We start from the raw sequence: 22,334 nt of genomic DNA on the forward strand, positions 1-22,334 counted from the left end.
TGGCAAGCACCTTGTCGTCGCGGGCCCCAGCAGCTTCATCGCGATGGTGTAGATGCTGAGGAACTCTGACGGGTTGGTCTGGCCATTGTACTTCTCGCCAACGTCGGGTTTGAACGTACGGTGGGACGGCCACTGGAACTGCCGCAGCTCACGGGTGAAGGTCGGACAACCCACCTCGTAAGGTAGGCCACCGTAGCCTCCCGGCACTAGGTGGTCTGTAGCGGGCCCTGCCCGCCTGTCCGACTGGTGGCGCGCGTCACGTCGGTGCTCGATCATAGTTCGAGCATCCTCGTGAGCCCGCTCCCGGAGGACCTGGCGCTGATCACGGTTGGTTCGCGGGACGGACGACGCGATGGAGATATCATCACGAGCGTCGCCGTGACGGGCCGATGCCCGGGGCGGTCAGGATGGAGGCAGGGAATACACCATGGCCGCGTCGCCTCCGGCGTGGCCTCCGCTAGCACGTGGCAGCCCGGTGGAGCGACGGCCACGGGTTCTGCCGGCCATAGCCCATTGTTGTTGGCAATGCCGACGAGGCTCCGGACGGTGGCCCTCCATTCGTCAAGCTTCTCCGCGGCGGGAGGAAAATCGAGGAGCAGTTGTGCGCGCGCTAGGGCTTCCGCTGGCATGGGTGGCGGTGAAAGCTGGGTGGACCGTGATGCGCCTCGACTCCTAACCATGTTAGAAGGAGCTGCGTCACGGCTCCACAGCTGTTCGCCGCCTCCATCGGCACCTCGGCGCACATGCTGGCCCTCCTCTTCATGTGATGGACGCACGGGACTCTCCCCAGGGCGGCACGCAGGGTCACCGGCAGGGTGACGCTGCTCATCACGCACAACCTGAGAGGATCACGCCGTGGGCGCCGGTATTGGCGTCTTGGAGGTCGCCGTGCCGCTGCCTGGCGGGACAGCGGCACCCCGGAGGGGCCCTGCGCCACGGCTCTGGATCCCGCGACTGGTGGTTCGTCGCCTGGCGCGTGAACGGCGCCACTCGCCAGGCCTGATCCGCCAGGGTGATGTGGATGTTCGCGGGCCGCGCCACGGGTTCTCTCCGTGACTGGCCCGCTATTGGTCCGCACCGGTGCCGGCAACTTGGTCCCGGATGAACCGATCACCGTGGTCGCCTTCTTCTTAGGAGCCATGGCGATGAAGAACAGCTAGGCCAACTGCTAGACCGGATTCTCACAAAAGCGCCAAAGATGTCGGTGGGAAACAACACCTATGGGATCATTGGAATCCCTTCTATGGTTGCAGGGCGCGGGGATCGTGAGAAGAGCGGGACTAACAGACAACACAAGTGGGATTTACCCATGTTCGGGCCGCAATGATGCGTAAAACCCTACGATCCTGCTTTGGTGGATGTATTAGTGTTCTTGAGCTCTCGAACTAGCTCCGGGTGCTGTGTGGTTCGAAAGAGCCGAATCCTTTCTCTGTGCGCCATGGGCCTCCTTTTATAGGCAAAAGGGGCTGCCACAGTGGCACACCAGAGGGGGAAAGTGATACAGTAGCACGAGCTATTCGCTAGTATTACAGGACAAGACACATTTAATGCGAGGCTTAGGTGTCCCTCCACTTTATTGGGGTCGGGAGCGAGGCCCGTCCCGTCCGCCGCTGCTCCTCCTCTCTTTGACACGCGCCCTAGCCAGCGGTGCATGCGGTGCCATGTAGGCAGGCAAGCAGCTGAGGTGGCGCGGTGGTGGAGCCTCCACAAAGGATTGCATGCTGCCACACAGGTGCCTGCCCAGCTGGTTGGGTCGGCGGCTGCATGTGAATGGCGGTGAAGACTTGGTTGGTGCGGGCCTGGCGGCGGCCCTGCTGGTGCGCTCGGCGAGGGCCTTGTCGGGTGGCCCGGCAAGGATCTTGCCGGGTGGCCCAGCAAGGGTCTTGCCGTGGCACGCTGATTTCCCCGGCAAGGATCTTGCCGGGGGTCTCGTGGGTTTCTTTGGTGAGGATGATTGCCTTCCTATCCTCATCTGATCTCATCTATTCTATGTCTTCACAAAGATCTGCATGCCATCACAGAGGTGCCTCCCGAGCCTTGTCCCGACGCGTTTGCCAAGCGTCGGTGGCCTCAAGGGTGGCTCACTTGGTTGGCGTGGGCGAGCTGCCCCGGCAAGGGTCTTGCCGGGGCCGCTGAGGCTGCCCCGGCAAGGGTCCTTGCCGGGAAAACCTGCTTCGCCCATCTGATCTTCATGGCCTTGGTCCTTGTTGTTTCTTCGTTTGTCTTGTGGCTTCGGCTTCTCTCCGGCTTCCCTTTCCTGCCATGGTTGTGCGTGGCTGTGGCGGGAGGCTCTGAATGCCCGTGCACAAGGAAAGGGGTCAAAAGTAGATCCCGTACTTTTGTACACCGACACCAAGTGGCCTTGGTATATCACCGGTAGACCGCCCGTCAAATTTCGTTCCATTTGGAGGTCGTTTGATGCCCCAGCGGTTAACAGAGTTAACCAAAACCCCCTTTTCTCTTGCAGCCCAGCACCCCTTCACACAGCCTACCTAGCCCATCTAAACCCCCTCCATGCTCTCCGTCGCTTGATCACGATCGTGCGGGCGAAAACCTCACCTCATTTGGACCCTCCTAGCTCCCTCTACCTATAAATATGCCCTCCCCCGTCCAAATCGCAGCCCAAACCCTAGATCGAACCTCCCTCTCGCTCGCCGAACATGTCCACCCGCCGCTGGACGCGTCTACCGCCGCCCAGCCACGTCACCTGACCAATGGCAGCTCACCACATCATCGTCGCCGCCGTCCCGTCCAACCCCGAGCCTCCATGTCGCCACCCAGTCTCTCCCCGCGGCCGCGGCCGGCCGAGCCCATCATGGGCCCGCGTGAAGCCTAAACGCGCCCGCCGCCGCCCACGAAGCCCATCGCCGGATCCCTGCAACTCCAGCACCGTCTGCCGCCTCGTCTCCGTCGTTGGCCGCCGCTGTTCGCCGGAGTGCACCTCACCTCCCCGTCGCCCTCGCCGAACCTCGCCGTCTCCGCATCCAGCACCGCCCACGCGCTCCTCCGCCGCCTCCCGCGCCTGTCCAGATCTACGCACCGTCGCTGGATGTCGCTCCGCCGCCGGAGCTCCTCGCCTCCCCGCCGCCTCCATGCCCCTGCGCCGCCGGAGCCGCTGGATCCGGCCGGCCTTCACCGGATCTGGTATCCCCCGCCCCGGATCCGCTCCTCGCCTGAGTCTTGGGCTCGCCGGAGCTCCTCTGCCCACGCCTGCACGCCGGTGTCCCTGGACGACGCCATCCCCTGATCCAAACGCCCAGCGCCGCCCGGTCCGAGCCATCCCAGATCCGCGGGATCCAGTTTCCGCGAGGTGAATTTTCTCTAAGTCCCAAAATCCCTGATATTCTTGTGCTCTGTTCATCATACCATAGTTTCATGCTTGTAACTCCATTTTGTTCATATGATATATCAAAATGTTCATTGTGAGATGATATTCATTTTGTTCCATTGTGGCATGCTTGTTTGGTTCCATATTGATGCCCTAATTATCGTTGCAAGAGTGCTACATGATGTTTACTACTGGAATCTGCTGATTGTTAACATCATTTGTGCATCTCGTGAGTGCCACAACTTTGTCCCTGTTGATGCTATAATGATGATCTTGATATGCACATGTTAGGCTCTTCATGCTATACACGTTGGTGTGCTTTGCCTTCATGTTAGGCTCTTCATGCTATACACGTTGGTGTGCTTTGACTTCATGCTATGAACATGTGCATCTTGATATCTTAAACCCTGTTGCAATAGTGCATGTTACTATTAACTACTGAAAACTGCTGTAACTTGCTGATTTGTCATTTGTGTTGCATTTTGTGTGTGCATATTATGAGCATGATGTCTACATTTTTTAGGAGCATATTTATGCCATCTTTATAGGTGTGCAATCCATGTATTTGTATATGCCCTGTAGTGAGTTCACCAAGCTTGTGAAGTGGGCCACTTGCTATTAACTTTATATCAATACTGAAACTGCTATATCATGTTGCCATGTTTACATGATGCTACCATTTAATCCATGCATAATCTGGAGATTCTTAGTTGAGATGTTTTGTTGTCCATGCTATGCTCTATCATGACATGTGTTTTGATGCCCTATATATGTCCTTTAGCATATGTGTTCATTGCCATGAAGATGCCTATATGATGTTCCAGATATCTGTGAACTTCATAATGCATTGTTGTGAGCTTGCTATTAAGTGATCCAAGCCTCTTCTGGAGAAGCTCCAATTACATGAATTGTAGTATGCTATGATTATTTTGTTCAAATTCCATGTTTGCTAATTTTGGTTGGCATATGCCTCTCTTTCATGCTTGCAAACATGCTATCATAATGTTGATGTTGTACACTTGCTGAAACTGTTTCAACTTTCAATCTTGTCATGTTGGTTCCCACTAATCCATGGGCCATATGTTTATGATGCCATGATGGTATTTGCTCTTTGTTATGTGTACTTTGATTCCATGCCCTTGGTTGCTAAGTTTACTTGCTGTAGCTTGTCTCTTTCTTGCTCTCAAGTTGCCATCATATTAACTCTGCTCATGCATATGCTGCTGTGTTATTAAGTTGCATTTTGCATTGATAATATTGGTTTAATCTTGATGCCTATAAACCTGAAACTTTAATGATATTTGCATTGTGTTATCTGTACATGAAGTACATGTCAAGTTTGTGCTCATAAGACTCCTGTAGCATGTTGTTTTGATGTTTGCAAAGTGCCTACTTGCTGTTTTGGGAAGATTGTTGTTATAACTTGTTTGGAGTGTATGTGTTGCACAATTTCTCCGTTTTGAGCATGCTCTATATGAAACTTCCTTAGATTTGCATGTAGTTTCATCTTATCATGTTGCATCCATGTTTTGAGAGTGTTTGCTTGATGTTTGAATTCATTTTGCATCAATGCCATGGTTAACTTGTTAGTAATCAACTTCCACATCTTGCACTAGTTCAAGGAGTCATAAACCCACTTGTTAGTAAGTCGAGGGACAAGGTAACCTAATGCTTTCATGTACATCATCTTGTGTGTACTTCACTCTATGTCTATGGATATCCTTGTTTGTTCCTTGTGGGACCAACCCATGTAGGTATTGAAAGTGCAACTCACTCCAATGGATTGCTCCAAATGATCTACATCAACATAGAGCATCCACATCTTCAACATCTACATGAAATCATCATCGACAAAACCCAAGGTTAGTTCATCCCTCTAAAAGGGGATGTCACATCTAGGGGGAGCTTTAGTCTAAGAATTGAGCTAAAGAAACTCTAATGGTGTGAACACAACAATGCTTTATGTAAAAGTGGTAACCCCACTTGTGCTTAAACCATGAGTATGACCTATGATCAAATGTTCTCATTTGACTCCTTAGTCAATATACTCATATATAGATGACCTAGTCATCGCCAATTGCTTGATAGATGCTAGAGTTACTGTGCATGCTTTGCCACATATTTCATTTGCTATCTTATTGTGTGAGCATGTTGGTTGCATAATTTTCTTCATTCAAGGACATCCATTTGTTGTTTTGATTGTTTGGTCTTTTCTTTTGCCAAATGGATGGACAAGAATTCCTAAGTACTCTCTTTAGCTATCTATGCTTTTCTTGTCTCAAACTCTATTCATGCTACACCACAAAGTTTGATCAAGTCAGATTCGAACCCTCTGGGTGAGGAGCACTCGGAGCCATTGATTCGTCATAGACTTAAACTTCCAAAACGTCTTGATGCATTTCGGTCTAACCGATTAATTCCTTTCGGACATACCGAGTTCATTGAGTTGATCTTGGTTTAAATCTCGGTGCAACCAATTTGAACACTTCGGTCTCACCGAGTTGCTCAATTTGGTCAGATAGATAGGGTCTGGATATATATACCCACAGGTCAAATTTTGGAAATTTCTCTGGAACCATTCGCCCGCGCTGTCCAGCTCTACCAACTCGAGGTCTCCGGATCATCGCCTCTGTCGCCAGCGACCTCCTGCTGCTGGTCTCCACGGCCATCAATGGATTCTTCGCCGCCGTTGTCGCCGTAGTGAGCTCACCGCCGAGTTAGGGTATGAGCTTGAACCCTATGTGCAATCTTTTCATTTGATTCGTGCACTTAGGTCAATGCCATGAATCGTACCAAGTTTGAAACACTTCTATCCAATCAAAAACCTCTTTAGATTAGTTTTGATTCGAAAACTTAGGGTTAGGTTTCCGTCGAATTCATCTCGGACTGACCGAGTTGTAGAAATCGGTCTCACCGATTTGGCCCAGGCCATTGAACTTGTGATTTTTGGTCTGACCGAATCTTACAAATCGGTGTGACCGAGTTTAGATCTCAGTGAAACCCTAGCAATCTCAGAGCCGCAGAGTTGTGTCTCGGTCTGACCGATATCACCAGTTTAGACTCTAACATTGCTTCGGTGTCACCGAGTTTAGCAAATCGGTAGCTCTGAAATGACTTCTGTAGAAAACTAAAATCTAAGTTTTTGGCTCATTTGTTTTGCAAAATCTCTGCACTTTGCGATGCTTATCCACTCTGTCTCATCTATATCTATTCACAGGGTCAGCCTTCAGCTTTCAGCAATGTCTGGTAACAGTGACAGCCAAAAGAAGTCTGAGGAACAAGTTCAGTTGAGTGAGGGCACTAGTCCCTCTGACAGCTATGATGATGGGAGCAGAAGTACTCCCAGCAACCTGCCAAAAGCCGCAAGTAGGCAGAGGAAGAAGGCATCAGATTCTGAAGATGAGGATTTTAAGGTTGATGAGGAAGTCTCTTCCAAGAGGAAAGGTGTCAAGAAAGAGCTTGGCACTACTGCTAACACCAAGCCAGGGATGAAGAAGAAAGCTCCTGCTAGAAGGATTCCAATGTCCAAAGCCAGAGCCTCAACCCAGAAAACCATGGAGTTCACTCTTGAACCAAAAGAGGTAGGTGAGGGCAAGAAGAGGAAGGAGCGGGTCAATAAGACCATGGCCAGAGTTATTAGCAAATCTTCTATGATCAGAGACTCAGATGAGGAGGAGGAAGAGCAAGATGCACCTCCTGCAAAAACTCGGAAGTTGATGGGGGATGCAATCAAGTCAGGGGATTCTCCTTCAAGGCCCAAGACTACCCCAAGGCTGTTGCTCAAGCCCCCAAGAGATCCACTAGGAACATACCAGCAGCTGAGAAGAACAAGGCCCCAGTGCCTGAAGTGGAAGAAGATGAAGCGCAAGTGCTTAGGAAATTTAAGCCCAAGATTCTTGATCATGATGACACACATCCTATGGTTGAGAACATGAAGCTAAGGAAGGATGCAGGTCTCAGGGTATGGAGGCATACAGGCCCATATGCCATAAGAAGGAAGACTGTTGTGGACTATAGGTTCCATACAAAGGAACATCAAGACTTCTATGAGACTGTGCTCCTGGACAAGAAGCCCATAGTAAGTGATATGAGATGGGTTGACTGGAAGTTCATTGACAACAATGCTGACTATTTCCCAAGAGTCCATGAGAGTTTCAGATCAACAGGAGTTGACATATTTGTTGGTCAGAAATTGACTAAATGGAATGATGAGTTGATCATGCAGTTCTACTCTACAGCACACTTTTACCCTAATGGTAAAATAGTTTGGATGACAAAGGGTACTACATACCAATATTCTGTTGCTGAGTGGGAAAAGCTAATCAATGCCCTGAAGAGCATGAGGATGACACTAATGTGTATGTCAAGCCCAGAAAAGGACATGACTCCATGGCACACATGTACAAGGAGATTCCAGATGCTGCCTTGGACACTCAGAAGTTTGGGTCAGTTTCCTATCTGCTGTCAGGGCTGCCAACAATAAACACTATTCTCAGGCACACATTGCTTCCCAAGTCTGGAGATGAAAGAATGATTAGAGGGCATTCAATAATTTTGCTTCATATCTTTGATGTGCCTAAAAAATTCAAGGTGATGTCCTTGATAGTAGATACTATCCAAAGGACTGCTGCAGACCAAAAGAAATCATGTGGCTATGCTCCACATATTCATATGCTCATCAACTCCAAGATGGGCAAGGGCATGTATCTTTTGGACAAGGAACATCTTCCCCTGCTGCCAGAGTTTGAAGACAATGTGATTGTCATGGATCCATCACATCCCACATCTATAGAGGCTCGGGAGAAGAAGGAAAAAGAAAAAGCAGAGAAAGCAGCCAAGACACCAAGTGCTGAAGAGGCATCCTAGATATTTCTGAAGTCCAAGCAAGATCAACTTGGTTATCTCATTCAAGCTACTTTGACGATTGAGAAAGGATTGGCCACCCTGACTCAAAATCAAGAAAGTCTTGAGAGGATAATTGAGACAAAAATTCATGACTTAGATGTGAAGGTCACAGAAATACAGTCAACTGTGGAGAAGATTCAAGAAGAGCTTGAAGACAGGGATGAGGGACCTACAACAGATGCTTTTCAGCAAGTCCCAAGCAGACCAAGGTCCCAGTTGCTACTGATCCCAGACCTACAATTTCAACACCTGCAGCCAGAACTTTAGTTTCTCTTCCAGTTGCAACTCCACCAGCTCCTTAGAACTCTTCGGATGCATTCATTGCAGGACTCCTCTCCACGCCACCTTCGCACTTCGGAGCTCTCAGAGATCGTGCTTAGAGAGCCGCATAGCACTATGCATTTTCAAGCTTTTCGGTAACTTGTTGCCAAAGGGGGAGAAAGTATATAGATCATAGGCTTGAACAGAGAGAGTGCTTTGGTTTTATTTGTCTCTCTTGCTACTCTATTTGCTTGCCTGTTTGGGTGATACAATATTTATGATTGTTGTGTGAGATACTTCTATGATCATATGTTTGGTCATATCATACTTTAATGTGTTGTGCTTAATGATGATATTCTATCTCTCATGTATAATCACTCATATCTTGTCTTGGTGATGAGTGCATATTCCATATTCTTTCATTTTGAGCGCTCCACCAAGATGTATGTGACATGGAAGAGTGACCCATGATACTAATCGTTTGTGCATTTGCATTCAGAAGCAAATTTCAAATAATGCACAAATTTAGGGGGAGCTCTTGCTTATCACATACTACCTCCGTCCCATAATGTAGGACATTTTTTGACACTAGTGTAGTGTCAAAAAACGTCTTACACTACGGGACGGAGGGAGTACTTCTCAAAGCGATGATGTACTTCATTTATATTATCATTTGTCGAAGCTTTCATCTATATATTGTCATCAATTACCAAAAAGGGGGAGATTGAAAGTGCAACTAATCCCCGAGTGGTTTTGGTAATTCATAGCAACATATAGCTCATTGAACTAATATTCTTTCAAGATCAATGTTTCAGAAAGTTCAATGGTTGGTGTCGGTGTCAAAACCGGCGGATCTCGGGTAGGGGGTCCCGAACTATGCGTCTAGGCGGATGGTAACAGGAGACAAGGGACACGATGTTTTACCCAGGTTCGGGCCCTCTTGATGGAGGTAAAACCCTACGTCCTGCTTGATTGATATTGATATTGTGGATGTTTACAAGAGTGGATCTACCACGAGATCAAGGAGGCTAAACCCTAGAAGCTAGCCTATGGTATGATTGTAATGGTTGTTGTTGTTGTTGTTCTACGGACTAGAGCCATCCGGTTTATATAGACACCGGAGAGGGCTAGGGTTACATAGAGTCGGTTACAATGGTAGGAGATCTACATATCCGTATCGCCAAGCTTGCCTTCCACGACAAGGAAAGTCCCATCCGGACACGGGACGAAGTCTTCAATCTTGTATCCTCATAGTCTTGGAGTCCGGTCGACGATGATAGTCCGGCCGATGACAGTTCGGCTGATGATGGTAGTCCGGCTATCCGGACACCCCCTAATCCAGGACTCCCTCAGTAGCCCCTGAACCAGGCTTCAATGACGATAAGTCCGGCGCGTATATTTCTTGGCATTGCAAGGCGGATTCCTCCTCCGAATGATAGAAGATTGTGAACACCAGGATAGTGTCCGGCTCTGCAAAATAAATTCCACATTCCACCGTAGAGAGAATAACATATACACAAGTTCAATCTGCTGACGTTTTTTGCGGCATGACGTCACACCGCTACCAAGCCATTACTTGAATCGTTTTTTACTCTACCACCTCAGCGCATTTAGCGAAGCGGTTTCCTTGGCACGTCTTGTCGAAGCAGAGATCGTGTTCCCCCTTAATCCGGGATTCTCATCAATACGGACGTGGGTAACCCAACCGCGCCATTGATGGTGACGCTTGGGGGATAAGCGAGTTTTACCAGGCTGGTGGGGGACGCGTAGACTTCGCCCGCCCATATAAGGGATAAGGATTCACCTTTTTACCTACGCCTTCTTCCTCCTTTGCTTATCCATCTCCGTGCACTCGAGCTCCAGCGCCCAAGCCCGCACATCTCGTCTCAACCTTCCCCAGTTATGTCCGGAGCGGGAGGCAAGTGGATGACCTCCTCCGTTACGGAGGAGCACATCGAAAGACTGCGCAGCGCCGGCTACCTGTCCGGCGACATCGCGCACCGGCTGCCCGACGAGGGACAGCTCATCCCCACCCCCAGGCCCCATGAGAGGGTCGTTTTTCTTCCCCACTTCCTCCGCGGACTGGGCTTTCCACTTCACCCTTTTGTCCGGGGGCTCATGTTCTACTACGGCCTGGATTTCCATGATCTGGCGCCGAACTTCATCCTCAACATCTCGGCGTTTATCGTCGTGTGCGAGGCCTTTCTCTGCATCCGGCCCCACTTCGGCTTGTGGCTCAAGACCTTCAATGTCAAGCCGAAGGTAGTGAAGGGCACTCAAGCGGAGTGCGGAGGCGCCATGTTGGGCAAGATGCCCAATGTCCTTTGGTTCGAAGGGGCCTTCGTGGAATCCGTCAAGGGATGGCAATCAGGGTGGTTCTATATCACCGAACCGCGTGACCCTAAGTGGGCGGCGGCCCCCGAGTTCAGATCTAGTATCCCCATGCAGCTCACCTCCTGGAAAGAGAAGGGCTTGCTGTGGGGTAGTTCGGAGGAGCTGACGGGACTCCAAGCCTGTATCCAGAAGCTGGTGAAGAAGCTCAGGCTAGTTAACATGGTCCAGGTCATGCTCGTCCGCCGGATTCTCCCATGCCAAGAGCGGACATTCAATCTTTGGGAGTTCAATCCGGAACAGCACCAGGCGCTGAGCGGGCTCTTAGACACGACGTACGAAGGCGCCTGGAGGGTGCTGTTTAAGGGCGCCGAAGCCCCTGCATCCGTGACTGAAGATCGCGGATTTCGCTCGCAGCGCCAAGCCGACGAGGTAAGTGATTCTACCCCTTTACGGGACACTTGCTTTTCATAGTTTGACTCTATGCGGGTTTTAATTTCCCCTTTTCCTTTGACAGGACTGGATGAGGAAGGCGGAGCAGATTATCTGCCCGGCTCCCATGCCAGAAAACCCAGTAGACGCCCGTCTAGCGAGGCTGCTGGTTCCAGCACCGCACGTGGTGCCAGAGAAGAAGGCCAAGAAGGAGGCCATGGGTGCTCGAAAGAGTTCCCGTTTTCAGGTGTCCGACGACTCCGGGGCGGACTCCTCCCCCGAAAACGAGGAGGAGAAAGAGGACTCTCCCCCAGAGGAGGGAGAGAGGAAGAGGAGGGCTTCCCCAACAGGGGAGGCCGAAGGGTCCAAGAGGGGAAGGACTATTCCCTCGGACAGCTCCGCCAACATCAATGTTGGCGAGGAAGAATGGCCTTCAAGGGCCAGGCCTCCAGCGAGATCGTAAGTATCCGGATTCCTGAGCGATTTATAATTTCTTTTTCTGTGTCACATAGTGTCATTCTGATGTCGCATGCTACCTGTAGTCCGGCCAATGATGATCTCCCTGCTTCATCGAGCGGGTCGTTGGCTCCGTCGGAGGTAGACTCCATCCCGACCGCCTCCACCCCTCGCGATATCAAGGACGCCGAGGTGGGATCCCAAGAAGGGACCCATCAGGGGGAGGCTCCGGAGGCGCCACAAGGCGGCCTCCCGGACTTTGCGCCGGACTCCATATCAGAACCCGCAGTGGTTCCGGGGTCCAGTCGGCGGCCCCTTCGCACGAAGGGCAAGACCGTGACGCCGGCGGCTTCCGTCCAACCGGAGGCGCCGGACAATTTGTTGGAGGCGCTCCAGAGCGCTTCCATCGAGGAAGAACACCGCACTATTATGAGTGCGGTGATTCAGAAGGTACAGCTTGCCAAGAGCGAGCTGACCGAAGCTTGCAATAGCCTTCTATCAGGCTTTGAGGTAAGAAGTTAAAAATATGCAATGTAATACCACATAGACAGTAGCCCCTGATGCTCGGTTCGGTGTTCGGAAAGAAAAGCCGGACTGAGGATCTGAACAAAAAGATATACGCAGGGTTGCTAAAAAATTACGTCAATATGGGTTGCAGGCTGCGCTGCTGACCTCTGCCGCACTGACTGCGGAGGTCGGTGCTTTGAAGCAGGAGCTCGAGCGGTCCGAGCAAGAGCTCGGCCGCGCCAAGAAGCAGCTCCAGGACAAAGAAGGTGAGTAACACCACTTTGAACTTGTACCTTACAGAAAAGGATTTAGGTTGCAACAAAAAATAACAAGGATAACATGGGTACTGCAGGGGCCACGAACGAGGTGACGACCCTGAAGGAGGCCGTGTCTGCGGCCGAACGCAATGCAGCCGTGGAACGAGCAGAGCGAGAAAAGCAGGAGGCGCGGGTGGCGGTGGTTCAGCAAGAGCTCCAGGCTCTCATGGAAAAGCATGAGAGTTTGGAGCGTGACTCAAAGACTCGAGAGTCCGAGCTTGCCTCGGCTCTCGAAAGTGCCAAGGCTGCCAAGGCCGATGCCCATAAGTCCCTTCAGGAGATTGAGTTGGTGAGGAAGATAGCGGCGGGTAAGGCATTTTTCATGCAAAGCAAGCATGTGAATGTAAATTACGTGTTACTTACCCGTATTCGGAGCTCTCCAGGGGCATTTGAAGATCTGCCTCACAGTGTGTCTGATGCCGCCGCATTCTATCGAGCCGAGGAGGGGAGCTCAACGGAGAAGGTCTTCTGGTCTCAGTATGCTGAGGCCGGCCATCCGGTGCCCCCTAGCGACCAGCTGAAGCAGCTGGTCGAGCTCCACAAGGCGGCCGAGCAGGCCATGAAGGGCCTCATAGTCCGGCTGTGGCCTGGAGAGGCCATGCCTGGGAGCTACTTCGGCCTCGTGCGACGGTTGGTGGATGCGTGCCCCTGGGTGGAGGTTATCAAGCACTCCGCCTGTATTGAAGGTGCTCGTCGAGCCCTTGCCCATGCAAAGGTGCATTGGGGCAAGCTGGATGCAAAGAAGCTAATCACTGACGCGCCACCAGTGGGCAAGGAATATCGTACGCCCGAAATGTACTATAGGACTGTCCTGAAGGGTGCCCGCAAGATTGCGGATGAGTGCCCCAGGGATGTAATTATTGAGTAAATTCGCAATGTGTTATCATGTGCGCTGAAAACTTTGTTCATATGCGCTAAGCAACGCTTGTTAATTTAAAATATTACCTTCTGTGCGGCCGTTTATTAAATCTGAGAGATGGCAAGTCGTCGGCTTCAGCCCCCATGCCACGAGTGCTGGGGTGTTCGGGATAAACTTGAGCACTCTTGTTCCCATTTTTGGGTCCATCTAGGGAGGCCCTCAACACAACGAACAAGGCAACCGGACTTATAGTGCTTGAACACTCTCACTTAGCCATAGAATTCTATAATTTTAAATTTCGGCGAAGCCCCTAGTATTCGGAAGACCGAGTTAGGGGCGCTATCCATGCCTTTGTCAGACATTATCCGGAACTTCGCTCGAAGCGGCGTAGGTCTTTAAGGACCCGAAAGGACCTCTCGAACAGCGACCAGTCTCTCGCTTTATCATGACAGTCAGTTTTAGCTTTCTCCACTGAGGCGTTAACCCGGCTCAACCGGGGCGCAATCGCAGTGGTTCTCCCAGTACTACCTTAGCCGATAGAACGGAACGTAAGGTGCCAAACATGGGAGCCAGGCAAACCCAACTATTGACCCAAGACATGATTCGGAGCCGATTGATATAATGCTATAAGTTCGGGGTGCCGCACTTGTGAAACTGTTCGGACTCTATCACACCATAATGCGGGGAACATAAGCCCCTGGTGTATTTGGCCGTACCAAAATGTACGGATGCAACATGTCGTAAATGAACATATGTATATATAAGGTAATGCAATTATGGGCAAAAAGGGCTGCATTTTATTCGAGAAGATCTGCTATGAGTGCGGAATGATACAAATAGTGCGGAAAGCAAGGGATTTGGATGAATTGAAGGCGTCTCCCTCCAGGGGTAGGCCATGGAATGGTGTATTTAACAAATTTAATGCTCGTAATGGAGACCACCTGAGTGTTCGTCGCGGCCTTTGTCCCTCCCTGGCTGTTGCATCATGAGTTCGGCAGGTTCGCCGCCGGACAGAGTTCTGTATAAAAAAGAGAGAAATAAAAGATAAAAAGAGCGACACACTTGGGAGCCCCTGGTGTGGTCGAACCGCACTCTGGGTCTGTTGTGGTTGTGCCTCTCCCCCTATGCCCATGGTATCTCCAGGGCATAATTATGTACGCGGAGAGTTTTTCTTACAATTGTGCGAGGGCTGGGGTTGAGGCTGCATTGCTACGCGTACTTGGAACGTGCCAGGTGGTCTTGGTTGATGTTGCTCCGGGCGCGTTTGGCCGTGTCCGGTCGTTTAACGGCCGGACTCGAAAATTGCCTAAAAAGGCTGCTCTGTACTTCTGCCGCGAGAGCCGCTGTATGTTCCTCCGTTCGGAGGGAGCGTTCCGTGTTTCCATTGACCATGATGACTCCACGAGGGCCTGGCATCTTGAGCTTAAGGTATGCATAATGCAGCACCGCGTTGAATTTTGCAAACGCGGTTCATCCGAGCAGAGTGTGATAGCCACTGCGGAATGGGAATATGTCGAAGATTAACTCCTCGCTTCGGAAATTATCCGGCGATCCGAAGACCACTTCCAGTGTGACTGAGCCTGTACAAATGGCCTCAACACCTGGTATGACGCCTTTGAAGGTTGTCTTTTTAGGTTTAATCCTTGAAGGGTCTACGCCCATCTTGCGCACTGTATCCTGATAAAGCAGGTTCAGGCTACTGCCGCCGTCCATCAGGACTCTCGTGAGGTGAAATCCATCGACGACTGGGTCTAAAACCAATGCGGTGAATCCGCCATGGAGGATACTGGTCGGATGGTCTCTTCAATCGAAAGTGATCGGGCAAGAGGACCATGGGTTGAATTTTGGGGCGACTGGCTCCATCGCATATACGTCCCTTAGTGCACGCTTCCGCTCCCTCTTGGGTATATGCGTTGCGTATATCATGTTTACCGTCCGAACTTGAGGGGGGAATCCCTTTTGTCCTCTGTTGTTCGATGGCCGGGTCTCTTCCTCGTCATCGCTGTGTAGCCCCTGGTCACTGTTTTCGGCGATTAATTTGCCTGCCTGCTTGAATACCCAACAATCTCTGTTGGTGTGGTTAGCTGGCTTTTCGGGGGTTCCATGTATTTGACAGGAGTGGTCGAGTATTCAGTCCAAATTGGACGGGCCCGGAGTGGTTCTGTTGAATGGCTTCTTCCGTTGACCGGGTTTGGAGCCTCGGAATCCGGCGTTGGCTACCGTATCCTCATTGCTGTCGCCGTTAATGCGGCATTTGTTTTTGTTTCGACGCAACCTGCCATTGCGGTCCTTGGTATCCGGACTGCCAGCATTTTTGCTGAGGTTGTTGCTGCGAGCTAGCCAGATATCCTCTCCCGCACAAAAGCGGGTCATGAGTGATGTGAGGGCTGCCATGGATTTCGGCTTTTCCTGTCCTAGGTGCCGGGCCAGCCACTCGTCGCGGATGTTATGTTTGAAGGCAGCGAGGGCCTCTGCATCCGGACAATCGACGATTTGATTTTTCTTTGTTAAGAACCGTGTCCAGAATTGCCTGGCCGATTCGTCTGGCTGCTGGATTATGTGGCTTAGGTCATCTGCGTCTGGTGGTCGCACATACGTGCCCTGGAAGTTGTCGAGGAATGCGGCTTCCAGGTCTTCCCAGCATCCAATTGACTCTGCGGGCAGGCTGTTAAGCCAATGCCGAGCTGGTCCTTTAAGCTTGAGCGGGAGATATTTGATGGCGTGAAGATCGTCGCCGCGGGCCATATGTATATGGAGGAGATAATCCTCAATCCAAACCGCGGGGTCTGTTGTGCCATCGTAGGATTCGATATTAACTGGTTTAAACCCTTCAGGGATTTGATGATCCATTACTTCGTCAGTGAAGCATAGTGGGTGTGCGGCGCCTCTGTATTGAGAGATATCACGACGTAGCTCGAGAGAGCGTTGTCTGCTGTGTTCGGCCCGGCCGGAGTAGTTGTATCCGGCGCGACGGTATTCGTCGTGGGTCTTGGGGCGCCCACGTGATCCATAGATAGATCTGGATTGTCGTGCCTTGTCCTCCAATATATCCCGCAAGTCAGGCGCGTTCCCCCGTGGCTTTATGCTTTTTGAGCGATGCCGGGGTACGGTTTTGGTGGAGGGCTTGCACGCCTCTCTATCGCGGCCACGAGGTGGTCGGTCTGCCGTATTGTGCGCTGGTGATGTAGGTTTGTACGTTTCCTCCTCTAGTCGGGGGAGCAACTTGCGTTTTAGGTAACTTTTGGAGGGGCGTTCGAGTTCATACTCTTCAGCCGCGAGGACCTCTGTCCATCTGTCGGCCAGTAGGTCTTGATCAGCTTGAAGCTATTGCTGCTTTTTATTTAGGTTGTTTGCCGTGGCCATTAGCCTGCATCTGAAACGCTCTTGTTCGACGGGATCCTCAGGCACGACGAATTCGTCGTCGTCGAGGCTTGCCTCGTCTTCGGCGGGAGGTAAGTAATTATCATCCTCGACCTCTTCGTCTGCCGTCCTCTCGTGAGGGCTTGCTTCTGCCTCCTCCTGCGCTGGATCATGCTGGAGGGGGTTGTCTTCGGCACTTTCCGGGGTGTTATTATCTCCTGTGCCGGAATCTCCATTCTTGCTGTGGCGGGATTTAGAGCGGCGCCGCTGACGTCGGTGCTTCGGCTGTTTCTTTAAGGAATCGGCCTCCGTTGCTTCTTCGCCGTCCCCATCTTTTGGGGTGTCCACCATGTATATGTCGTATGACGAGGTGGTCTTCCAGTGTCCTGTAGGCACTGGTTCTTGATAGTCTCTGGCATCGTCGTCCATACCGTCGATGTCTTCGGAGTCGTAGTCGAGTACGTCGGTTAGATCGTCGACGGTGGCTACGAAGTGGGTGGTGGGTGGGCTCTGAATTTCTTCATTGTCCGCGTCCCAACCATCCTGGTTGTAGTTCGGCCAGGGCTCTCCGGATAGCGAGATATGCTTCAGCGAATTTAAGATATCGCCGAAGGGTGAGTGCTGAAAGATGTCCGTAGCGGTGAATTCCATGATCGGCGCCCAGTCGGATTCGACTGGCAGGGGCGCAGGAGGTTCGGAGTCCGGCAGAGAGTCCGGCACCTCAGAGTCATGAGCTCTATGCGGGACAAGGTAAGTGTTCGGCTCCATCGCCGTGGAAGTTGAAGCTCCCGAGGCAGTGTCCAGCCATCCGTCCTCGATCTGAGCGATCGGCTCCGGACTATGGGTCGGAGCGGATTCGTGTGCGGTCTCCAAGGTGCTGTGCGGCGGCAGAGTTAGGTCGTGCCCATCGTGACAGCGCGGCACACTCGGCTGTGGCTTAGATCCATCGAAGATCAAGTCCCCACGGATATCGGCCCTGAAGTTTAGGCTTCCAAACCTGACCTGACGGCCAGGGGCGTAGCCTTCGATCTGCTCCAGATGGCCAAGTGAGTTGGCCCGCAGTGCGAAGCCGCCGAATACGAAGATCTGTCCGGGGAGAAAAGTCTCACCCAGGACTGTGTCGTTGTCGATTGAAGAGGCCATCAAGCCTATCGGTGACGACACAGAGGAACTCTCAATGAAAGCACCAATGTCGGTGTCAAAACCGGCGGATCTCGGGTAGGGGGTCCCGAACTGTGCGTCTAGGCGGATGGTAACAGGAGACAAGGGACACGATGTTTTACCCAGGTTCGGGCCCTCTTGATGGAGGTAAAACCCTACGTCCTGCTTGATTGATATTGATATTGCGGATGCTTACAAGAGTGGATCTACCACGAGATCAAGGAGGCTAAACCCTAGAAGCTAGCCTATGGTATGATTGTAATGGTTGTTGTTGTTGTTGTTCTACGGACTAGAGCCATCCGGTTTATATAGACATCGAAGAGGGCTAGGGTTACATAGAGTCGGTTACAATGGTAGGAGATCTACATATCCGTATCGCCAAGCTTGCCTTCCACGCCAAGGAAAGTCCCATCCGGACACGGGACGAAGTCTTCAATCTTGTATCTTCATAGTCTTGGAGTCCGGTCGATGATGATAGTCCGGCCGATGATAGTTAGGCTGATGATGGTAGTCCGGCTATCCGGACACCCCCTAATCCAGGACTCCCTCAGTTGGTATGGCATGGACTAGAGATGTGGACCCCTCAAAATGCTAAGGACACATATTGGCAAAAGCTCAAGGCTCTACATTTTTATTTTAGTGATCCAATATCACATTGAGTCCATAGGAAAAGCCAATACTATTAAAAGGGGATGATGTGTTGCTTAATGACTTGCTTGCTCAAAATGCTTAGTGATGTGCTCCAAAAGCCCTCAACCACTTTCTCATTTCCACATATGTCCCAAACCTATAGTCAAACTCGTCCCCACCGATTTGATCTATCTGGCGCCACCGAGTTCATTTGACATAGCCATAGCCAAAACCCTAATGAGTTCGGTCTTACCAATAGGGATCTCGGTCTCACCAAGATGAGATTGAAAACTCTCTGTTTCCCTTCGTAACATTTCGGTCTAACCGAGATGTGTGATCGGTCCCACCGAGTTCATAGTGCAAACTATGTTTCCTTTTCGTAACATTTTGGTCTCACCGAAATGAGCGATTGGTCCCACCGAGTTTGCCTAACCAAGTCTCTGTTTGCTTATTACTAAAATCGGTTTCACCGAGTTCATGTGATCAGTCTCACTGAGATGAGGTTTTTTCCTAACCCTAGCACATCGGTCTCACCGAGTGAGATTGTGGTCCCACCGAAAAGCCTAATGTTCACATTTTGAATCAAGTCGGTCTCACTGAGTTTCCTATTCGGTCTCACCGAGTTTGGTAAACTTTGTGTAACAGTTAAATTTTGTGTGGAGGCTATATATACCCCTCCACCCCCTTCTCCATTCGGGAGAGAGCCATCAGAACATGCCTACACTTCCACTACTCATTTTTTGAGAGAGAACCACCTACTCATGTGTTGAGACCAAGACATTCCAATCCAACCACAAGAATCTTGATCTCTAGCCTTCCCCAAGTTGCTTTCCACTCAAATCATCTTTCCACCATATCCAAATCTGTGAGAGAGAGTTGAGTGTTGGGAAGACTATCATTTGAAGCACAAGAGCAAGGAGTTCATCATCAACACTCCATCTATTACCTTTTGGAGAGTGGTGTCTCCTAGATTGGTTAGGAGTCATTTGGGAGCCTCCGTCAAGATTGTGGAGTTGAACCAACGAGTTTGTAAGGGAAAGGAGATCGCCTACTTCATGAAGATCTACCCAAGTGATGCAAGTCCTTAATGGGCGATAGACATGGTGGGATAGGCAAGGTTTCTTCTTCGTGGACCCTTTGTGGGTGGAGCCCTCCGTGGACTCGCGCAACCGTTACCCTTCGTGGGTTTGAGTCTCTATCAACGTGGATGTACGATAGCACCACCTATCAGAAGCACGCCAAAAATCTCCGTGTCTACATTGCGTTTGCTCCCTCCAAACTCCTTCCCCTTACCTTCATATGCAATGATTTACATTCCACTACTATACTCTTAGAATTGCATGTCTAGGTTGATTGCTTGACTTGTGTTAAGTTGCTAAAATCTGCCAAGACATAAAATTGGGAAAAAGGCTAGATTTTTATTTGGTCAAGTAGTCTAATCATGTGACGCTCGGATAGTTAAGCTACAGTAATTCCCTGCTATGATGCCATGTCACCACGATTACCGTTAATTAATCCCGCGTTGATTCAAATGGGATTCAAATTCAAATTTAAACTAAAGCCAAATCACAAAAAATTTCAAGTTTTAAAACAAAAAATGTTCCGGATGTGACAAATAATTCATAGGTAATATTGGTGGAGAACAAACATTTTTGTAAAATATTTGACTGCCTTGATCTAATTTAAACCAGGCCATTAGGCTGGCCCAGCCGCACCCCTGCATAACCCCCCCACCCCGCAATCCTAGCCCACTACACCCCGGTTCCCCCACGATCCCTCGTTCCCTCCCCGCGCCGCCACCCATGAAGACCACACACACATGCATACGCATGGAGGAGGGGCGCCCTTGTTCACTCCCCTCCTCTCGGAGCGCCCACGCCCGAGGACAGTCGCCACCCGCCGGCACCGAGCGCCGCCCTTCGGCCTCCTCCTCGCGGCTCCCTTCCTTTTGCGCCTCCACGTCCTCCGACGCTGCCGCCCTGTCGCCCAACCCTGATGCATCGCCGCACGACGCCGCCCCGTCGTGCCTTCGTCCTCCTCAACGGCGTTGCCTTGCTGGACGCCCCCGTCAACCTCCTCCTCGCCGGACTGCTCGCATCATCGACCTCCTCCTCAAAGGCCTCCGTCGAGCCCGCTGCCATTCCCCTACGGCCACCGTCAGCTTCCTCACTTCCCCTCTCTATTGCCGGAGCCGGCCACCCCACTCGTAGCACCGTTGACGTGCTCCAGCACCACCGCGCGCGCATCACCCCGCGCGTCGCACCTGGGCCGGCACCCCACTGGCGCCCCATGTCGCGCCTCACATCGGCGAGCCCGCCCCGGCTCCCATGCAGTTGCTCCGACCACCGCCTTCGTTCATCGGCGCTGCTGCTCCTAGCCCACGGCCCCTTGCTTGCCGGCCAGCGCGTACCCGACCCTGCAGTGGCCGTTGCCGCGGCCCTGGGCGTGCACCCGTGCGGTCTGGGCAGCGCACACGCCCAGCGCCCGCTTACCCGTGCGCCCGTTAGGCCCCCCGGGGCCTATGACATTTGGGCCCCGCCCACAAAACGTGTTTAAAAAAATAGAATTAAAATAATTAGAAAAAATAATAATAATAATAATAAATTTAATTAATCAATTAACTAACTAACTAAGTTAATTAAGTTAATTAATCCTATTTAATTAATCTAATTAACCTGTTAGTTTAAATAAACAGTAATTAGTTTAACCTAAACCCTAGTTAACCTAATCACTTTAATTAAATTAACTAATCTTCTTCAGTTAACTAAGTCAATGACCAGTGGGACCCACACGTCAGCGACCCAGTCAACACCTTTGCTGACTGCTGACATCATGCTGACGTCATGATGACGTCAGCATGCACTGTTCTGGATAATGATGAATTAAATTAATTAAATATTCTAAAAATGATTTAAAACTTTAGAAAATCATATAAAATAAACCGTAGCTCGGATGAAAAAACTTTGTACATGAAAGTTGCTCCGAACGACGAGACGAATCCGGATACGCAACCCGTTCATCCGCCACACATCCCTAGCATAGCAAACATGGAAATTTCCCCCTCCAGTTCGTTTGTCCGGATGTTCCCCCCCCTTCGCTGGATACTTTCCCGGATGTTCCCCCCCCCTTCGCTGGTATCACCTACCACTATGTTAGGTCACCCCTAGCACCGTATATTGTCGCGTCTTGCTTTGTGTTACATTTGATTGCTCTGTTATTTATTGTGTTCCCCTTCCGTTACTTCTTTCCAGTAGACTCTGAGACCGGTGCCGATGTCCGTGTGTTCGACTACACCGAAGATGACCCCTCTTTCTTGCCAGAGCAACCAGGCAAGCCCCCCCTTCATCACCAGATATCGCCTATTCTTCTCTATACTGCTTGCATTAGAGTACTGTAGCATGTTACTGTTCGGTTACTCCTATTCTGTTGCATAGCCTGTCATTGTTGCTACAGTCATTGATACCTTACCCGCAATCCTAAATGCTTAGTATAGGATGCTAGTTTATCATCATTGGCCCTACATTCTTGTCAGTCTGCCTTGCTATACTATCGGGACGTGATCACTTGGGTGGTGATCACGGGTATATACTATACATATATACATACTATACAAATGGTGACTAAAGTCGGGTTGGCTCGTTGAGTACCCGCAGGTGATTCCGATGTGGGGGCTGAAAGGACAGGTGGCTCCATCCCGGTAGAGGTGGGCCTGGGTTCCCGACGGTCCTCGACTGTTACTATGTGGCGGAGCGACAGGGCAGGTTGAGACGACCTAGGCGAGAGGTGG

The sequence above is a fragment of the Triticum aestivum genome, chromosome 3B (assembly GCF_018294505.1).
Source record: "Triticum aestivum cultivar Chinese Spring chromosome 3B, IWGSC CS RefSeq v2.1, whole genome shotgun sequence".
Lineage (NCBI taxonomy): Eukaryota > Viridiplantae > Streptophyta > Magnoliopsida > Poales > Poaceae > Triticum > Triticum aestivum.